General features: G+C 41.9%; 1 long non-coding RNA gene across 1 annotated transcript; it reads right to left on the bottom strand.

Moving 5' to 3' along the window:
- Window positions 1-7,858: 7,858 nt before the first annotated feature.
- Window positions 7,859-12,855, bottom strand: LOC127011046 (uncharacterized). The gene is made up of 4 exons (XR_007764072.1): window positions 12,594-12,855; window positions 12,107-12,524; window positions 8,741-8,999; window positions 7,859-8,248 (listed from the first exon to the last, which is right to left on the bottom strand). It is a non-coding gene; the product is annotated as an uncharacterized LOC127011046 (long non-coding RNA).
- Between the last annotated feature and the right edge of the window lie 326 nt (window positions 12,856-13,181).

The following is a 13,181-nucleotide window of genomic DNA, read 5'->3' as shown; positions in this document are numbered from 1 at the left end:
GCCGAGCGATCGATGTGTGAGAAAGCGATTTTCAGCTGTTGAACCAACAATCGTTACCTGTCGGCCGATCGTTCCCCTAGCCCCTGGGCATAGGCTCCAGACCCAAAACTCGAGACCCCAGAGACAGGGCTAGAAAAAGAGAGACGGGGATAGAGAACGGGCCCGGCTACAGCCGAATTGATTGACCAGATCAACATCCAACGATCGTCGCGGGCTGAATATGAATGAACGACGAGCGGCGGCGATAATTGATGATACTTAGTTATATTATGGATCCGCTGGGATCGAACTCAGATCGCAGCTTCACAGACTCATTGGCTGGGGGTCCGGGCCGGTTCGGCTCGGTTCCATTAATAATTTGGCCAAAGCCAGAGCCAAAGCTCCGAGCTGGTGGAAGTGGAAATGGAAATCCACAAATAGACAGTTAGGAGTGATCGGCGAAAAACGAGACGCACAACATTCATTCATAAACTGCAGCTAACTGTCAGGAGCTTGTCAAGGGGGAAAAGAGTGTCTCCATTATGCGGAGACTCACTGGCATCATTAACTCGCTGGCCACATACCCATCATATTTATTTAGATCTTTTTTCCCCGATTCTGGGGCACGATTTTTAATGAAGTCAGAGGAGCCTGGGAGCGGGAGCGTTCAGAAATAGAATATCAATTTGGGCAAAAAGCATAACGGATGCCGCTGTCAATATTTTGACAGTTCTCGCTGCCTAACACGAACCACCGAACGGAACCACCACCTCCCCAAGTCATTCCCGGAATGGTTACATCAAAAACTTTAATTGAATTTCGCTCTGGAGCGACTGCAACTCATCAAGATCTGCGGCGGGAAATGGAAACGAATAAATGGAATTTCTGTACGAGCGAGCGGGCCAAGAAAAATGATTAATATGCGCTAATGTTTTATAACTCTGCCCTTTTAATATTCGTATTCGTCCTGCCCCGAGTGGGGAAACAATAAACCCAACTGAAGGCGATGACGATGCCTCCGACATTCGGCATCCAACATCGAGATTTACCTCAGGCCCGCAACCTCAGACATCGCATTAAAAATGCCAAAAGCGATAAAAGAATGAACCGTATTGCCTTTTGTCTGCTATACAAATACCGTCCGCTCGTATGGCTATATAGTACATAAGCATTCGGATCTGGGTCCCAGCGACTGGTAGGACACATCAACTGTTTGACTGATCTCGATCTTAACTGCTAATGACTTTAATCGTTAATCTCTGACATAAAAGATTTGATTGAAGCGGATCTGGGCTGAAATGCAATAAATTATAGAGATATATATTCCCACATCTGTCTGGTCTGACTACGGCCACATACACATCTTTCGCGGTTAATTTGGACCAACACACAATAAACCAAATTGGATTATGGGGATTGATTTTGCTTGGTTCTTGTTCTTATTTTCTCCCTCACTCGGTGTGCTTTTTGCCCACAATTCTCGGCTTTTGATTCGTGAGAAATCTTGAGGAGCAGAGTCATTAAATTATCTTATTTTTCGGCTCAGGGTTTTTAAGCTTTAAAGGGAGAGAAATAAATAACTTAAGTTTTAAAAATGATCATAACATATTCGCCTCTAAACAGAAGATGATACTATGCTTTAAGTGATTGAAATCCGAAGTTTCATTACAAAGTTACAAGCAAATAAGTGTGCCAGCTCGGAAACAGCATTTACTGCATGCACAGCTCCATCTCTCTCGCGCTCCCTTTAGCTGAGGTAACAGTCGGGGCTTTCAATCATAGCTTTCAATCTTGTTTCTTATATTGTTTGGCACACCAAGCAAAGTATAGAATAAATTCATTATCCCCACCGCAGACAAAAGACACTGGCTATTATAAAAGCATAAGACCGCAAAGGCAATGCTCACATGACATCAATAATGACATTGAATTGTCGCTGGTTCACTTACCACTGCCTCTGCGAAGCATATTTAGTGTTTGTGCTTTTATCGGGCTGGCCGCAGACAAATGACAATATAAATATAATAACAATAATAATGCCCGCTCACTTGCGGGTCTTCTGTGCAGTGGCCAAGTATTTGGATTGGATTCGTGGGCAAACATCGCGCATACGCCACGTTGTGCTATCGATTCGAGTGACGCACACAGGGAGAAAAGCACCCCCATCACCGGCGCACATTGTCATGTGAGGAGCCGAAACTATTTCGATAGGGGACGCGCGGGGAGTGGAAATGGAAATCAGATTTTAAATTGAATCGAATGCGAACAAGTCCAGCTGTTGACGTCCATTCGCAAGGCAGGCAGCAGCAGCGAGGGCACAGAAACTAAACCGAAATAAATAAATAAATTAGCCGGCCGGAGATCCATTCAAATCGGGCGAGACCTAGAGGAGAAAAAACACAAGATTGACGACAGCGCCAGCGACACACGTTGATTAATTCATCTGATGGGCGGCTGACACTTGGCGGCGCCCACACAAAAGGCTTTAGATATTTTGCAAATATCTATCTTTATCCATCCACCCGTTAATCCATTCCACAATCTATCCGAGCGAGGACAGGAAGTCCACCCACAAGAAACCAAGAGTTTTCTCCAGCCGAATAAAAGCTTCTGAAATCAAATCCCCATATAGCGTGACATCAAACAATCCAACAGTTGCTGCTGTCCGTTGCCATTCCCACATTTAATTTCGGTGACTTTTATAAATCGCTACATATCGCATAATGTTTTGAATGTTTCGAATGGAACAGCAGCGGATTTTGTAGCCGGGAATTCAAAGCAATTTTCTATTTATCAAAATGAATCCGCTAATGATTTTATATATTTATCAGGAATGCCTCTTCTTAATTTTTGCTTTAGAAAGATTAATTTGAAGGCTGCTTATCTGAGCTAGATTTATTGCCTATCACTTGTTGCTCTTATATAATATAAGTAAATACCGCACAGCCTATTTTTTAATTTCTATTGTTTTTGAGAGAGAAGAATCTTCTAGTATTTGGATTCTAATCCAGTTTGATTTATTTGTCTTAATAACCAAATATTCTAAGCATGGGACTCTAATCGCTGCCTCATAATTTATTTTACAAATTTAAAAGTACATTATTTGTATGCCACTTTAATTTGTACCTACACATAATTCTAAATTGGTTTCTGGCTTGCATAATGAGCGGCGATTAGCCTTAAGGCCGCCTAATCCATTTGAGATGCTATTTTCGCCATTTCATTTGGCTGGCTGCATCTGCTAGGTGGATCTGCTCAAAGCACATCTGCCCAGACTGATATTCAAATTAACTTGTCTAACGCCTATTAGCGGCCTTTGACCTTTCGTGTCGCCAACTGTCGTGGCTCCATAGCCAGTAAGTCAGCCTCTTAATTAATGTACAAAGCAATTAATTGCAAAAACTGCAATGGCGAACTAAAAATACTTCGAGTTTCAGTCCGCCTGCCCCTTTGCACTTATTGATATGTGTTTATGTGTTTATGGACAACGGGGCGTATTAAATTTACAACCGCATATTAAAATGTTGCATTGGAAAATGGCCGCCATAGTCCAACTTCGGCCCCGGCAACGGCAACAACAAGTGCTGCAAAATAAGGCAACAAAAAGACCGAAAATCAAAAGACTTCGAAATGCGAATTATAATAAACGTCGTCGTTTCAACGGCAATAAATAATAGACAGCAACGAACTGCGAATAACTTTTTACATCCATCCATCGAACCGAACCCCTTGATACGATCCATTCTCGGAGGCCGCGGAGCAAGCGAGACGGGGCTAGTCGTAGAGCGAGAGGCGGCTAGACGAGGGCAGATGGTTGGCTGAAAAACCCATGCACTAAATTATGTGCACCGTGGAACCGAGCTTAGTTTGGTACCTAAAAACCTTTCTTTAAAATTAAAATCTTGCCGAAAAAAGAACTACAATTAACGGATGTCAGTCAGTCGGAACTTCTTGCGCAACTCATGATCTGAGAAAGTTAGAAAGGAATGAGCTTATCCCACTTCGGTAAAGTTAAAACTTTGACAAACTTATTGGAGTTCTGAAAACATAATGAGCTCTGTTGTTTTTCGAAGACAGCTCTATTCACAAAACTGAAATAACTACCCAAAAGCTTACCAAGAGTTTGTAACTCATTTAACAGTAATAAACGCGGTTTTAAAATCTCTTATGATGCTGCTTAAAAGTATGCAACGTTTTTAAGCCTGAAAGATGGTTTCTTTACAAAATGCAAACGTCTTTGAGAACCCTTGTTCAATAATATCATAACCAGGTTCATATAACTCATTTGACAGTAAAAAACAGAGTGCTAAATATATCATCGTGGTTTTGAAATCTCTATGAAGCTGTTTTAAAGTATGCAATGTTTTTAAGCTGATAGTTTCTTCACCAAAGTACAAATCTCTGAAAACCATTGTTATTGTTAGGTAAACATTTTCAACGAAATAGATAAGCCTCGAAATGCTAGAAATGTATTTTTTATATCAAGACCCTATACTTCTTGTCGTTTATCACTTATGTTACTATTTCTTTTAAGATTTCCCTGAGGCTTGACCCACTATTCCCACAATGGTCGATCGCGCTTGCTGTACTTTTTGTCAAATGGAAAATCATACTGGGCTATGAATATGCATGATGTATTTGCAGCTTTTTCGTTGGTTCGTTCCTTTTTATGCTTTATGCTTAAAAATGCACAAGCACATGCTCAGGTTACAATGTAACAAAAACAAAGCCAGCAAAAACGGAGTTTATTTTTTCTCGATTTTTTGTTTTAATGTGAGTTAAAGCCAGGCGGCTGGTGAGAGTTTTAAGGTGGGTTGGACTCGGACAGCAGCCCATAGCTCTTGCCACTGAGGCTGATCGATTGCAAATAGGTCCGGAGATGGAGATGGAGATGGCGATGGGGATCCCAGCCCCCTCCAAGGCGCAGCTTAAACTGCTGCCGTAAACGCTTTTGCCCGCGATCATCAGTTCGATAATTGATTGCCACATAATTTATGTCATTTCATGTGCGTGCCGTTTGCGAAATATGAAATGCAGCGATGCGCAGCGAATCGGACTCCCAACTCCCAGCCTCAGTTATTCCCCGGCTATATTCGCAGTCGCAGATGCCGTCGCCATTCGTATTCGTCGGAGCTGCAGTTAAAATTGTTGTCGTTAATAGGTTTCGTACTATTGTTATAATGCGTAGGCTCCACCTCCCCAGCTCTGGCTGCAGCCCCAGCTTTAGCTTTAGCTTTAACTTTAACTCAAGCTCGGCCCAAGTCAGGCCCCAAAACCTCACAATGTTTGTTATGTTAATGAACTCCCAAGGCTCGGAGTCCGAGTTCGACTTCGGTTCTACACAAAGGAAAACACTGGAAAACATTTATTGCCTAATGCAAGATCTTATCGATGTGGTGCACATTTGTGACATGCCATAATGACTATTTAAAATATTCTATTCTAGATTCTAGCTTTATTTGTTTTGTTCAACTGTACCTCTGTAGGGTCGTAGTGTGACCGTATGGCTAACAGAGAGTGTGGCCAGGACTGCAAAGTTTACACAATAATATGCTTCGAGTTTAAATTTAAAGATGGTATCAGTATTTTTATAATTGGGAGGTACTTTTATTATAATTGGACAACTATATAAGGGCTATTTTAAATGATACTGTACATTTTCCTCTCTCTGTAACTTCAACTTCGAGTCCGACTCGCGCCCAACTTTCATCATTAAAGAAAATTATAGCCAAGTGGCTGTAAGGCGACGGTGGGAGCGAGTGAGACGGCGGCAGAGAAAAGAGAGAGAGGCTGGGGGGAGAAGGCGAAGGATGACGACGTGGACCGTTCCACACAAAATTTTTTATGACCAGAAATCCGTCAACATATTAACACTAAATATTAAAACGTACGAGCGTGTTTATGCATACACCACACACCGCATATGGATCTCTAGATGAGTGTGTGCACGAGTGTGTCTGAGGCTGAAATGCTGGCGAAAACCGCAAAACTGTTCGCCCATCAAGTAACCTACCGAGCAACCGGGTACAGAGTTCACTCCATGGTAATTTGCGACCAGAAATCGCCATTTGATAGTCCCAGGGTTGCCAACAGCTCGCATTTCTCCAGCCTTTTTAGGTACAGAGATCAAAAAGATTATATAATGGCTAAATAAATAACAAATTACAAATATTAATGAAACATGGTCTTAAGTACTCCAAAGTCATTGGAATCGAGTACAGTTTCTAGTTTCTTGTTTACCAAAATATACTTCTAATCAAAAAGTATTAATTATAAGCTGGCAGTTGGGTAGAAAACATCATCGAACTGGAAGTATAATAAATAATTAAGCCAGATCGCTCCACACACCAACGGGTTGTTACCATATTTAGCCCCGAAGGCCCTAATATCATCAATTAACACACATTTATAGAATCATTAGATAATGCATGGGATCTGTGGGAAGCAGAACTAGAACACATCAGAGTGGGTCAGAGTGGGAAAGTCGATTTGTAACAGCATTAATAACATGTATTTAACAAGCCGGAGGGCGGGACGGTTGCCCCTCTCCCCTGAGCATTCCCCTCGTATCACCCATCTAGAATTTCCACATTTCTACACCACATCGATCACTTGACACCCGCACAGTTCGGCAGACGACGAGGCGGCAGGGGAAAGTCGATGGCTGGGCGATTTTTGGGTGGAGCAGTGGAATGATTGTGGAAAACAATGTTGTAGACGCGACTCTTGGTCTCTGCCACTCTCTCTCCGAAGAATCTGGAGGGGGAAGATTCGGCATTTGCTTCCGCTGTGGCAGCGATGAAAGATGCCGAAATACTTAAACGATTTTTAATAATTTTACGACTTTTCTGCGAACATGTACGCATAAAATACAACAAATGAAGAGCAAAGAGCTGCGTTATACGCCCCCCAATGATTTACACAGACTCACAGGGCACTCGGAGTCGGCAGACTGCTGCCAGGATCGAGGAGCGAGGATCGCAGAGAAGGGGGCTGCCAGCTCCAGGGACCGGGTCTTCGGGCCTCTGCCCACCGATTCCACCTCTCCGGCCCTCCAAATGAGTTCATTTTGATCTCTTTACGCTGCGTTGGTGCCTCGCCCTTTGCCATTGCCGCTGCCTTTTAGTATTTATACACAGAGGTGGTCAGAAAAATAGGCCCTAGGTAATAATTATATTGACATTGTTTTATTAGATGTATATTTTTTTAAGTAATGTTTAAAAAATAGTTTTCTGAAATATTATAAACTTGTATATTTTATAACTTCACTTAACCAGATGAAAGAGTTACGTATATGTAGGTCTTAGATTTCAAAAAAGTTTCCAGAACACTGAAATGTTCCTAAACAATAAAAAGAAAACCATTTATAAAGAGCTAAAATTAAAGTTTCTTTTATGCGACTATAGTGGTTTAATGGCTTTATAATTTTTACCAAAAATTTGTATAAATAAGAAAGGTTCTCATCTCTACCCCACTTACCTATAAAGTTAATTTTACAAACAGTTGCTAATATTGCGACCTCCAAAGTACCGCCACCCTGCTCCAGTGTGCGAATCTCTGCAGCATTTTTTTGATCTGCAACAAGTTTACAGCTTGTTGCGCCCCGGCTGTGATTTCTTGCCGCATTTAATAGGCGCACTTCAAATGGCCTCCCAAATGATTTCCCTGAATTGCTTTATTAGGCTCCGACTGAATTGCAACCGCAACTGCAAAAGTGCAAAAACCCAAATGCGGGGCGCGTTAAGTGCCCACGCAACCGATTTGCTGTCCAGCCCCCGGGCTTTAATAAATTTTATAGTCACACACATGTGTGTGGATTGCAAATCGCGACTTACCACCTCGAACGCTACCGCCCCAAGCGAAATAGCATCCAAATCCAAGCATACTCGTATATCAAGGTCTTGTTTATTACTAATTGAATTCGCTGCCTCCGCTCGGATCTCGATCTTGGTTCTCAGCTCTCTGCGTTTCCTAGTCTATTCGAGTCGATAGGAAAAGGTGAAATCAATTGGCCCGCAAACAGGTGTGAAAACTCTTTCGGCTTGTCCAAACTGAGGCGACAACTTCCATTTCCACTTCCTCTGCCCGATTCGAGCCGCCTTTCCATTCACTTTCGGCCAGTTCCCACGCTCTTTAGACGCTTTAGACTCTTTTGGGCTGCATTCCAAACGCTTCGATTGTTGGGCAATTAATTAGCACTGCGTGAAATCATCGCGCACCGAAAAAAGGGGTAAGGGGGTGTGGGTGTGTGCACAACAATTACTGGGGCCTGGGAAAATACGATTGCACAATTCAGCTCACAATTTGCAGTGATTCCGGGGAGGCGTAATAAGTTTTTTAAGTGTGGTCTCTTGTGAAAAGCAAAGTAATCAAAATTAAATATTAAAAAAAACTTAAGTATGCAGCAAAGTCGAAAAAACATAACTTTAACTAATGTCAACCTATAAATTGTTCGAGTTACAGAAATCATTTAAGTGTAAAGAAAATCTCTATTGTAATTAAAACCTTTAGGAACTAAATGAAAGATAACAAAACTTTGTTAAAAAAGTATGTCAACAATAATGTTATTAAATTACTTACATTGACTTAAACTTTTTAAATTATTCCGAGATTCATAAATAACGTTATTTGGGTGCCTCTTTAATTTAACGTTAATTTGAAGAAGGAAATCCTTATTCTTATTATTCTATACTTACTGAACTTAAATACAAGATTGGTCACACTTTTCCCCTTTTCCTTATTCTTATTATTCTATACTTACTGAACTCAAATACAAGGTTGGTCACACTTTTCCCGGAAGGTTCCTTTTTTAAATACACTGTTGGTCACACTGGTCCTCGACGGTTCCGTTTTGAGGGCGTGAAACACAGCCCGGCTTTTGAGCGGTGTCCAATCACAATTAAATTCAGCCGACAATTACGGCGCACATTTTTATGCCCGCCAAAGCTGTGGCAGTTCCCACAGTGCGACTCCGAGGGGAGGTACTGCCAAGGGTGGGGTCTGGGCGGAGTGGGAGGGGGCTGGGCAGGCGAAACATTTAATTAGCTAACTCAATTAAAAGAGCGTAAAACGAATTTATGTGGTCTGGAGTGGTCGGCTGGCTGGCTGGCCAGTGGTGAACACACATCAGGTGTTGCGGCCATAAAACGAGCCAAGTGCGAAGTTCCCTTCACAGTCTGCACATTTTCGTGTTTCTTAGATACGTAGGTGCCCATCTAATCAACTGCCAGAGCGCCCCTCGCTGCTCGATTGAGGTGTGGTTATAAGCGCTTTTTTATTTCGGATACGGATAGCTCACCTGGCCAGGTGATGAAACTGCCATCCGATTGGCTGCCTGCGGACAGATAAAATAATCGAAGAGCGAGCAGGCCGGCGGATGCCAGTGCTCTCTGTGCGTGCGAGTGAGTGGGCTATAGGGGCACTCACACAGATACGAAACACACACACCCCGACAGCCGGCGAGAGCGTGCGCACACAATTTGAATTGGGATTGGGATTGGAATTGAAATTCGAAGTGGAAATGGAAATGTCGGAATCGAAACGAAACGGGCGGAGAGCCGCGGATACAGATACATTGTGGGTGGTGGAGGGCGGTGAAATTAATGCGCAAGTACTATAAGTCAGATACATTTGCATCTAGCACTGAGGTAGCCATTTGTTATTCAGCTCCCCAGCATCTAATAAAAATGCTGAGCCAATCGGAAGCTTGCTTGTATCCGTCAGATAAGCAAATAAATTCCGTGGATGTATCTTATTTTAGTTGCACGAAGCTATAAGCACACTCAGAAAACGAATAAAACAATGTCCGAACGCAATTATATTTCAAAGATAACCTACAATTGTGTATCTCTAAAGGGAGGGACAGAAAAAAGTGTTTGATCAATTGCCCAATATAGGAGTAAAATAAAATAAAAATTACTACGATTACTAAAAATACTCATATTACTCCCATTACTACAAATAATACTACTAATCCTATTAGTACTTACTACTACTACAATTATTACTACTAGTACTTATTATTACTACTATTACTACTACTAGTACTAATTATTACTACTATTACTACCACTAGTACATTGAGTACTATTACTACTAGTACTTTTACTACTATTAATACTACTACTTATATTACGCTTACTACTATTTTTAACAGAAAGGATATACTTTGTTTAGTTGCATTACCATCCTTATATTTTAAATTTTCCAATTAAAATAGTATGTGGATATTGTGAGGCCCATCTTAAACATTAAGTCCACTGTATCCATGTAAATTCTTTTGACAAATATTTGCACGCCTCATTATAATACTTTACAATTCAAAATGAATGTGTTAATAGAAGACGGATTGACTTCAATTACAAGTTACCAAAATATCTACGTGACCCTTGGCCAAATAAATCAATTCAATAAAACAAATTATATCAACAAGGGTATTTCTTCATCACTAAGTTGGAGAAGCGGTGCCCGATGTGTTAATCAATCCACATGGCTATGGAGCACTATCCTAACCGGCTTAAAAATCAATTACGTGTCCAGGAACTGATCAAAGCAATCGAAGGAGATGCAATAATGGTATCTTTAGGGCCAAGACAAGCCCACAGTATTTCGTTTTCTGCTCAAATTCATGTGTAAATCGCAGCACAACAGCATGTCAACACTTCAGACGAGCATTTCCCCTGCCTTCCCAAAAAAAACCCGCCTTAGTTAAGCCTATTAAATGCCCCAAACGCTTTGTTGTACCGTCCTCGAATGTTTCGGGCCAAGTCTCTTAGCCGTTTATTTGTTTGCCTTTTGTGTTTGTCTCTTTATTTGTAATAAATATGTTTGGCCAAAGAATGGGGGAGACGCAGTGCGGCGAAGGTGAGTTATTAATTTCACAAGTTCTGCCTGAGTTTTCCACATTGTCCGTCGCTTATCGGGTTACATAATTGTCGTTGCATTGTCTCCCCCGCTTTTATGGAGTGTAATTATCGCATACATCGCATACATATCGCCGGCGATTTGTAGGGTTTCCCCCAAGGTTCTTGGACAACGGCGACGACGACAACGACGACGACGACTATCATTATCAGGACTTTAGACGAGCTCCCCTCGTAGTTGTAATTGAGTAATTTCCACTTGAATTTCCCCTTTCAATGTGTATTTTCTTTGCGACTTTGTGTGGGATTTGAGCAGATTGCAAGACGGAGTCGAAGTCGCAGGACTTCTGCGTATCTATTTCCGTTTGCCTGTGGTCGCCCGGTCGGCTTTGGGGATTTTTGCGGTGGCATTACATTTAATATAAGAGGAATTCAGGAGGTTGGGCTCGGGCTGGTGCACCCAATAAGCTAACAAGTTGAGCTGGGAGGAAGATCAAGCGTTTCGGGCACTTTCTGGCAGCGTGACGCGTGTGAATTTCAATTTGAATTCGAAATTGGTAACAATGATGCGGCTCTTTTCCCCAGCTGACAAATAACTGAACTGAAGCTGTGTCGAGGGTAATAATGATGCTGCTGCTGCTGGGAGACAAAAACGAGCAGACGTGCCTCCAGCAACATTGCCCCAGTACCTTGATAGAATTTCAATTTCGCCGGGCGCACAATAAAAAATCTATTAAATTTCCATCTAATCACAAAAGCAATTAATCATTGACACTATTTAGGCGCTTATTAAGCGAAACAGAACGGCTCGGCCGAGGTGAGGGAGACGGCCAGATCCGGAGCTTACAGAAATGGGTGCATTGTTATGCTGATGCCTTTGTTGGCGGTACAGATACACATATAGAATGCAGATACAAATGAAGATACAAATCCGACAGCCTCGTAATTACAATTCCCTTGGCCTGCGCGGTCATCGTGTGTATAAAAAGATATTGTATCTGCATCCACACGACATTGAATTATCGCACTGCTCTCATCTTCCATCTCGCAAACGCCTTTTTCGGGGTTGGGCTCGGTTTTGAGCGGTTGACAAACTACAAAATAATAATGTGGTATTCATTGTCCGCCAAAGAAAGGCGGGATGGGATGAGATGGGGATGGGGATGTCTGGTATTGTCATGCAGCGACAAGATATTTACACAATTACTCGACTCTCGAGCCGGGGATATTTTCACATACTGATTTTCCATTTTGAATTTACGTACAAAGCTAATTTATCATCTCGTCGCGGCCCGAGAAACTGTAAAACGCCGTGGAGTCTTGTCCCGCTGAATGGATGCCAATATTTTTCCGTCCAGCCCCAGTGCATAAGTATTATAACCGCAAAATAAATAACAAATATAACAAACGATGCGACCGGAGAGGTTCGTACTCGTCCGACTCGGGCCAAACCCCGTCGATTGAGGCTGTCAACGGGTACGCACAATAAAAACCTTTTGTCCCACTGCGTGAGATACTTTTGACTGCATGGGATCCAATGGGATATAGTTACACATGCACAAGGTAGACGTGTATATCGTGCCAGCTGTGGACATGGCCAAGTGCCTAATTATGTGGCCGAGTCAATTTGTTCAGCGTTCGACCCATTCCGACTCGTCGCCGCTTTTTGTTTGACTTTTCTCGCTGCGGGCAAACAATAAATGTTTTGTAGTGATTAAAAAGTAGTGTGAAATCGATTATACGTATACGTACTCACATTAACCACTTCCAGGGCCCCCAGCGCCTCCGCCTCCTCCCCATCGCTGGACCGGATATATCCGATCTCCGTCACTCGGCTCGGACGAGTGTCAATATTTGGCCGACTTTAGCGATACATGTTAATTCCTGTTAATCGCCGACATGCGGGTATTTTTGATCTCGCCACTATATACGTCGAGAGATGTCCACGCGGCGCTGCTGGGAGTTGATAGGAAGGGAGTGGGGATTACTAATATTTAATTTCCTGAAAATTTATAAGTCGATACTTGCTTGGATTTGTCATCCAATCTCGTAAGGTAATGCCTATTTGCCGTTCATGTTAGCATCGAATAGTTTGGGTTTAACAAATCAAAGGATTTTTAATATAGGCAAATACTGTAAAAAAAATGGAAAGGGTTATATGTCTTTGATATTGTAGTTGATATTAATATAACTAAAAATTCAATTTTTTTAATTTCTACCATAAATTATTACAAAATGGTGGTAAACAATTTTTAGAACCTGGTTGATAATGTCTTCCCAAGCCTTACTGTATTTTAATAAACTTCTAAGAATAATGTATCTGTGTTATCTTAATAACTA

Source organism: Drosophila biarmipes, chromosome 2R, assembly GCF_025231255.1.
Source record: "Drosophila biarmipes strain raj3 chromosome 2R, RU_DBia_V1.1, whole genome shotgun sequence".
Lineage (NCBI taxonomy): Eukaryota > Metazoa > Arthropoda > Insecta > Diptera > Drosophilidae > Drosophila > Drosophila biarmipes.
Note: the sequence above shows the minus strand (reverse complement) of the source record. Positions and strands in the feature narration are given on the sequence as shown.